The sequence below is a fragment of the Nicotiana attenuata genome, unplaced genomic scaffold (genome assembly GCF_001879085.1).
Source record: "Nicotiana attenuata strain UT unplaced genomic scaffold, NIATTr2, whole genome shotgun sequence".
NCBI lineage: Eukaryota > Viridiplantae > Streptophyta > Magnoliopsida > Solanales > Solanaceae > Nicotiana > Nicotiana attenuata.
The window spans coordinates 475,596-484,706 of record NW_017670677.1 but is presented as its reverse complement, the minus strand read 5'-3'; positions in this window follow the sequence as shown (position 1 = coordinate 484,706).

Sequence of the window (9,111 nt, the reverse complement as noted above, 5' to 3'; positions counted from 1 at the left end):
CCATTCGATATGGCGGAATAGAAATGGGCTGAGTGCTCGGAGCCAAATAAATGCAAAAGTCAATATCCCTGTCGAGCGGCATCGCTGGCAGTTCTGTAGGAAATACCTTTGGAAACTCACGAACAATTGGTACGAAATCCATGGAAGGAACCTCCGCACTGGAATCACGAACATAAGCCAAATAAGCCAAACACCCATTCTTGACTATACGTCGAGCCTTCATATAAGATATAACCCTACTAGTAGAATGACCACGAGTCCCTCTCCACTCCAATCGAGGCAACCCCGGCAGGGCTAAGGTCACGGTCTTGGCGTGACAGTCCAATATAGCATGATAAGGTGACAGCCAATCCATACCCAAAATGACATCAAAATCAACCATATCGAGAAGTAGGAGATCTACGTTGGTCTTAACACCCCCAATAATAATCACACACGAGCTATATACACGATCTAAAACAATAGAATCACCCACCGGTATGGACACATACACGGGAGCACTCAAAGAATCACGAGGCACAACCAAATATGAAGCAAAGTAAGATGATACATACGAATAAGTAGACCCCGGGTCAAATAATACCGAGGCATCCCTACTGCAAACTGAAACCATACCTGTGATAACGGCATCGGATGCCTCGGCATCAAGCCTGGCTAGGAAAGCATAACATCGGGGCTGGGGCCTACCACTTTGAACTGCATCCATCGGACGGCCTCCTACTGGCTCGCCTCAACCTCTAGCGATCTGACCTCCACCTCTAGCTGTCTTACCCCTACCTCTACCTGACTGGGCAGGCGGCGGAACACCATGTTCCAGGACCATGGCACGAGAACCCTGACGCTGAGAGCTGTTTGATGCTCGAGGGCAATACCTAACAATGTGCCTCGGATCGCCAAAAGTATAAAAAAACCTCGACTGCTGAGACTACTGACCCTGACGGCCTGGGTAACCATCTTGAAAACTCTGTAGCGGAGGTAAACTGATAAAAGCTGGTGGTTCACTATAGCCTAGCTGATCAGCATACTGCATATGAGAGCCACGACCACCTGAAGCACCGTGAGGAGCCTGAAGTGCTGAATGAAACGGCCTGGGAGGATGGCCTCTACCAAAAGAATCCATGCTTCCAGACGAGGCACCGCCGAACCTACCAGAATGACGAGGCCTCTTGTGAGACCCCTGACCACTCCCCTGAGCTAAAATCATCTCAACTCGTCTGGCCACATTGGTCGCATCCTGGAAGGAAATCGGGCTCCCTATCTACTTAGCCATCTGCAATCTGATAGGCTGAGCGAGTCCCTCGATAAACCTCCTCACCCTCTCTCTCTCGCTGGGGAGTATAAGAAGAGCATGATGGGCCAAATCAACAAACCTAGTCTCGTATTGAGTGACGGCCATAGAACCCTGCTGAAGATGCTCAAATCGCATGCGATAATCCTCTCTATGAGTGATAGGAAGGAACTTCTCGAGAAATAGCTGAGAGAAGTTGTCCCAAGTCAAGGCAGGCAACCCAGTTTGTCTAGTCAATACAAAATCATTCCACCATCTCTTGGCGGACCCTATCATCTGGAATACGGTAAGTCAACCCCATTGGTGTCCACTATCCCCATATTCTGCAACACTTCATGATAGCGGTCAAGATAATCCTATGGGTACTCAAAAGTTGCTCCACTGTAATGAACCGCGAAAAGCTTGGTGAACTTTTTCAATCTCAGCAAAGCCTCAGAGGACATAGTAGATCCACTAGCGGCCTGAGCCGCAACAATCGGCTGAGCTACTCCCACTGGCTGAGTTGATGGAGTCTAAAATAGAGGAGCCATATGCTCGGGAGTGTGGGTAGTGGGAGTTTAGGCTCCTCCCCCAGCCTGAAAAATGGCTGGTGATGCAAGAAATGTGCCAGTCTGAGCTACGCTCTCCATAAGGCCCACTAGATGAACCAACGGCTCTAGTCTCAAAACTACTAAGAGCAATCAAATACGACCGATAAATGCGGTCCACAATAAGAGAATCTTCCACATGAGTAGACACATAAATAGGGGAACTCAAATAATCCCGAGATACGCCCAAATGCATGGCAAAATAAGAGGACACATATGAATAAGTGGAGCCTGGATCAAATAGAATCGATGCATCTCTATGACATACCGGAACAATACCTGTAGTGACAGAATCAGAAGAAACAGCCTTTGTACGAGCAGGAAGAGCATAGTATCGGGCATGGTCTCCCCCTCTAGGGTGACCTCTACCTCCCCGACCTCCACTGCGAGCTGGTTCAGCGGTAGCTGGTGCCATAATCATAGCCTGGAAATCCTGTGGAGCACGTTGTGGCTGAGAAGTATGTGGAGGTGCACCCCTCTTAAGTCTGGGACAATCCCTCACCATATGGCGAGTGTTGACACACTCAAAACAAGCTCTAGGAAGGCGTGGTTGTGGTGGCTGGCTGGGGCCGGATCTGCTGGACTGTCCACTGAAAACACCCCGTGCAGGAGGCGCACTAGATATTGGAGGTGCATAATAAGGCTCCTGAGGCTTAGGAGGAACCGGAATACCACAGGCGGTTGGAAGAGTTAAATGAACGGGGTGACTCACATAACCTCTACCATGACAAACTGTAGCTAGGGCACGGGCAACAGAATAATGGCCGACTCTTGAGACATTTTGGCCTCTCTCTCCTCCCTATCCCGAGCAAGCATGCACTCCACTCTCCTAGCAATACTCACCACCTGCCGATACGCAATATCCATCTCTAGCTCCCGGGCCATGCTAGTCTTAATGCTGGGAATGAGTCTCTCAATAAATCGGCGAACCCTCTCTCGAACTGTAGAAACCAAGGCCGGTGCATGTCTAGCCAAGTCACTGAAACGGACTGCATACTCTGAAACAGTCATAGCACCCTGGCAAAACTGCTCAAACTCCATGCTCCATGCGTCCCTGAGGCTCCAAGGGACATACTCTCTGAAAAACATTTCCAAGAACTAAGTCCATGTAAGAGAAGCTGCCTCAGCCGGACTATCCAACTCATAAGTACGCCACCACTGATAGGCTGTTCCTCGAAGCTGAAAGGCAGTGAAAGAAACCCCACTCGACTCTGCTATGCCCATAGTACGGAGGATACGGTGACACTCCTAAAGAAATCCCTGAGCATCCTCTGATGCTAGACAACTGAATGTAGGAGGGTCGTACTTCTTGTACCTCTCGAGCCTACGCTGATCCTCCTCTGACGTTGTTGCCCTACCCCCGGGCTAAACGGGGGCTATAGGTGGCACCGGTATTACCTTTGGAATCTGATCAACCTGAACTCGCTGCTCTAGGGTGTAGGCGGGGGGAGTCTGTGCTCCTCCCTTGGACTGAGATGTGGCTGCAGTAAGGGGAATCAACCCTACCTGAGCTAAAGTGTTGTACATGCTCATAAACTGCGTGAGGGTCTCCTGAAGAGCTAGATTAGTAGTAGAAGGCGTCTCAGGTGTCTGTGCTCCGGCTGGAGCTATTGGTGGCTCCTCTGTAGCATCTCGTGCAGGTGCTCTGGCTGCTCCATGTGGATGTCCACGTCCTCTACCCTGTCCCCGTCCTCGATAGCTCTAGTAAGGGTTACGGGTGCCTGGTCATCTCCGGTTGCACATGTCCTCACCATCTGTAAGAGAATAGAAGACAGAAGTTTAGAATTTTGAAGCCAAAAATCTCGCACGACAAGGAATCAAATGAAGTGAATTTTTTCCTAACAGTTCCATAGCCTCCCGAAGATAAGTATGGACGTCTCCGTACCGATCTGCGGGACTCTAATAAACCGGCTTTTTGACTCACAACTCCTATGAACCTAGAGCTCTGATACCAACTTGTCACGATCCAATTTCTCCATCCGTGAGTTTTCGTGACGGCACCTAGTCTCTATGACTAGGTAAGCCTAACACTTTGCGAAAAATGAAACAAAAGCACGAACATTAACTATTAACAATAACAATAGCTAATAAGCAACTGAATGCCACTCGGCATATACAATTATCACTCCAGAAATGTACGAAAACAATTCCCAAAACCCGGTAACTCACAAGTCACAGGCTACTAAGAAGTCTTAATTGTTCTATACATCATTTCTACAGAAAGAAAGGGAAATGAACATGAAGGATAGAGGGGGACTCCGAGGATTTGCGGGCGTGGGCAGATGTACCTTGAAGTGTCCAATGAGCAACAACGACTGAAACTAGTGATGAGGCTGGTAAGATGAACCTGGATCTGCACACAAAAAACATGTGCAGGAAAGGGCATGAGTATACCACAACGGTACCAGTAAGTGCCAAGCCTAACCTCGGTCGAGTAGTGACGAGATCAGGTCAGGGCCCTACTGGTATAAATATAATAAAATGAGACAGAATGAAATATCACAGTAAAAATAAATACGGAAATCTAACAGGAATAAAATCAATGAAAGACAAAAGCTTAGAAAATAGTGAATACAAGAGGGGATCTCCAAGGATACTGTCCCGTAGTCCCAAACGTAAATGTGTAGGGGATCTCCCGGAATACCGTTCCGAAGTCCCAAAGTAAATATGCAGTACATGGGGATCTCCCGGAATACCGTCCCGTAGTCCCAAAGTAAATATGCAGCTCAACCAAATAGAAATAACAGTTACAATAAGAAAACCTACAGTTTAGAATAAGTTCAAGTCAAAGGAGCAGGTAATTTCACTAAACATGCTGCACAGAGTTCAATAGACAATTAAAACACGTAGACATGCTATTCTAAACTAAACAGGACAGTTCATATGTTAGTGTATAAGGAGAAAACAGGTTATGACTTAATGAAAAATAGAGTTTTGCATCAAATAGCCCGTTTACGTACTCGTCACCTCACGTACACGGTGCTCACATATCAATACAATACCAAATTCTAAGGGGAGTTTCCCCACACAAGGTTAGGTAAACCACTTACCTCGAACCAAGCTCAAATCAATCCGTCACAATGCTCTTTCCACGAATATCCGGCTTCGGATGACCCAAATCTAGCCAAATCAATTACATGACGTAAATATAGCTACAAGAAACTAATCTATCTAATGAAATCAAAGCGAAGGCAAGAAATAGAAAAACCCCACAAAGCTTCCCCGGGCCCACGTCTCGAAATCGGGTAAAAGTCATAAAATACGAACCCCATTCACTCACGAGTCTAACCATACCAAAATTTCTCCAATCTGATACAAAAATATCGATCAGAACCCCAAAATACGGCCTAAGAACTTTTCTCAAATTTTCCCAATTATCACCCTAAATTCGAAATTAAATGATGAAATTAAGCATAGATTAGTGGGATATAACCATAAAGGAGTTAGGAATTATTATCCAATGACTTCCTCTGAAAATCTCTCAAAAGTTTGCCTCATACCGAACTCCCAATTCAATTTGTAATATGAACTCAAAACCCTCGTTTTTGAACTTTAAATTCCGCCTAGGCATACTCTTCTTCACGAACGCGGTCAAAGCCTCGCATTAGCGTAGAACAAAATTTCCTTGACCAAACATTCCTCTTTCACGAACGCGATTAACCCCTTTGCAAATGCGTATCTTCACTTCGTACTCGACAATTAACAAGTTACAATTAAGACTCAACTCCTATTCCCTCAAGCTAGGGTTAAACCAAACACTTACCTCGATGCCTTGAATTCCACTCAAACCTCAACTACCGCTTTACCTCGTGATTCCATCTCCAATCCGCTCGAATCTAGTCACAAATTACTCAATTACTTTAATAAACGCTAAATGAATCGATTTGAACGCATAAAAAATGATTTTCCCAAGTTTTTCCCAAAAATTCCAAAATTGCCCCCGGGCCCACGGGGTCAAAACCCGAGGTTCGAACCAAAACCCAGTTACCCATTCCCCACGAACTCAAATATGTAATTTGTTTTGAAATCGGACCTCGAATTGAGGTCCAAATCCCCAATTTTTGAAAAAACTAGGTTCTACCCAAAACCCCCAATTTCACCCATGAAAATCATTGATTTTAAGTGAAAAACATGTTAAATGATGTTAATGATTGAAAGAAATGAGTAGAAATTAACTTACAATTGATTTGGAGAAGAAAGATTTCTTGGAAAATCGCCTATGGGTGTTTGAGTTTGAGAAAATGTGAAAAATAAAGCTCAAAATCGGTTGTTCGCAATTGCGAACCCAGCAGGGATGGGAAATGCGAGAAAAATGTTCGCATTTGCGAACACTGGCTAGTTTGTGGGTCTTCGCATTTGCGACTATATCTTCGCATTTGCGAAAAGGCCAGGCTCGCATTTGCGAGCGTTTTGGTCGCATTTGCGAACCCAGTGAAATGTCCCCCTTCCTCGCAATTGCGATGCCTGGCTCGCATTTGCAAGCTCGCAATTGCGAGGCCTGCTTCGCAATTGCGAAAATTGCAGAACTGAGATGCCAGATTTTTCCTAAGTTCAAAAATGCATTCCGACACCTATCCAAAACTCATCCGAGCCCTCGGGGCTCCAATCCAGATATGCACACAACCTCAAAAACATCCTACGGACTTACTCGCGCGATCAAATAGCCAAAATAACATCATATACATAGAATCAAGCCTCAAAACTCATGATTTCTTCCAAATTTTCATAAAACATCAATTTTCCATTTAAAGTCCGAAACACGTCAAACGACGTCCGTTTTCAACCAAACTTTACATAAAGCGCTTAAACCATATACAAGACTTGTACCGGGCGCCGGAACCAAAATACGAGCCCGATACCATAGTCTTTTAATCAAATTTCCTTTTCATTTTCTTTAATCATTTCCAGAAAACAATTTCACACAAAAATTCATTTCTCGGGCTTGGGACCTCGGAATTCGATTCCGGGCATACGCCCAGGTCCCATATTTTCCTACGGACCCTCCAGGACCGTCAAATCACGGGTCCAGTTCCGTTTACCCAAAATGTTGACCGAAGTCAAATTTATTCAAATTAATATCAAAATTTAGCATTTTTCTCACAGAATTCATATTTAAGCTTTCCGGCTATGCGTCCGGACTGTGCACGCAAATCGAGGCACCCTAAATGAGGTTTTCAAGGCCTCGGAAGCACGGAATGAGTAAGAAAACAGGTGATGACCCTTTGGGTCGTCACAGTAAGTCTCACGGAACTAAGCCCCACACATAAGCCCATGGGCGTTTTACGAGTGCTCCGCCCTGGGGCGAGCCCCCGGGAGAATCCCAATTCTGCCTTTTAAAATAGAGCTCAGAATTATAATACGGTTAAGGGTCTTATTTGCCCCTCTACTATCATAAATAGGTCTTATTTATCCTCCGTTTAAGTTTTCTATCAAAAATATCCCTACCGGTATAGCTTAGGGGCATATTTATCCTTTTCACGTTAAAAAATACCCTCCCAGCTTTTAAAATCCACATGACATCCCCTTATTGGACCAGTTGACCCACCCTTTTTTTTTAATTAAATCCATTCGATCCCAGCAACAAAACTACACCCACCCGATAAAAAAAACTCTTTTTCAATCTTACTATCTCTTCACTCTCTATCTGCCAAAGATTTCAAAACCTTTTTATGCTCATCGTAGCTTTCTGCAAATTGATCGGTCAATGATCTTAGACACAACAAGCCATCCTGGAGTGATTGAATCTGATGCTTTAAGTCGATAATCAATTCGAGCTTAGAACTTAATAGCTCCCCAAATTTTCCCAAGAAACAATCGAGAAATCCTAATCCATTTGTCTTGGGAAAGCTATAACATGAAGAATCTGGAACTTTGAAACAAAATATTTTGACCTTTGCTTCAACAAACCTAAGCATTTTTTCTTGAACACGCTTCATGAGGTCTTGGAGTTCTTGATGCATATCGTGAATTCGCAATGCTGTATAATATTTGCAAGGAAAGAGCCCAAGTACTCCAGTGTTTCTTTGACTATTGGGACCTGATTCTTCAGATAAGAGATTGCATAATCATCGGAGTTTAGCACCGTATCCTGGTGGTTTAATAAGAAAATAATGTCTTCCCCATCTATCACGTTCCATAAGGGGATGCATCCAGAAGTTGAAACCATACTTTTCTGACCTCTACCTTAACAGACTCAATCTCTTGTGGCAAATCGGATAATGAAAGCATCATTTTTTTCAGTGTTGCCTCCTTCCATGAAACCTTCATAAGAAAAACCACTGACTTGCACTAACTTGTTGGCAGTCCCTTCAGCATGCCTTAAGAGATCTTGCACTTCGTTAAGCTCTGTGTGTCGCATGAGAAGATCCACGAGGAAAGCTCTAAGGAAAATAAGATCCTCATGGCACTTTCAATCAGATCCAGAATCTGAGCTTCCAAATTGGCTTTGTGCTTTAGTAGATCCATCAAGATTCTCTGAGACTCGATAAGCTTGATCACCCAACCGTTGCTAGGATCGGGCAGGTTTAATTAAAAAATGGGGCGGGTCAATTGGTCCAATAAGGGAATTCCACGTGAACTTTAAAAGCTGGGAGAGTGTTTTTAACGTGTAAGGGATAAATGTGCACCTAATGTATAACGGTAGGGATATTTTTGATAGAAAACTTAAACGGAGGATAAATAAGACCCATTTAGGATAGTAGAGGGACAAATCAGACCCTTAACCGATTATAATATGCAAGCAGGTACTAATTTCCCACATCCCAATGGGCAGTTTCTCCATGCAGCCAACGGTTTAGTGCAGGGCCCACAAAGGGGCACCGCCAGCATCTCCCATGCCACAGGCTTTCATGATGGGAATCCCTACAAACCCACTTCTTCCAACTGAATCTTGGAAGACAGGATTGTTTGATTTGCACTTAAGCACACACAGATAAAGGAGTCGTTCTATTTGCTTACAGAAGTAAAAGTTTCCAAGTGATTTACTAGCTAGTGCAAACTTTTAGCTCTCATCACAGCATGCTTCCCCTGCCTGACTTTCGGACAGATTGTGGAGATTGTAGACTCTGGACAAACTAGTAAGTGATACATAGATAAGAAAACAATGAAAATGCTTACACTTCATAGCAGTTGTGTCCTTTCTGAATTTTCTTTACTTTCAATTTTTTTTTATTTATTTAACCCTCTCCCTCTCTCTCCTTGTCTATCCTTTTGTTTACTCAAGCTTGTACCACTAAC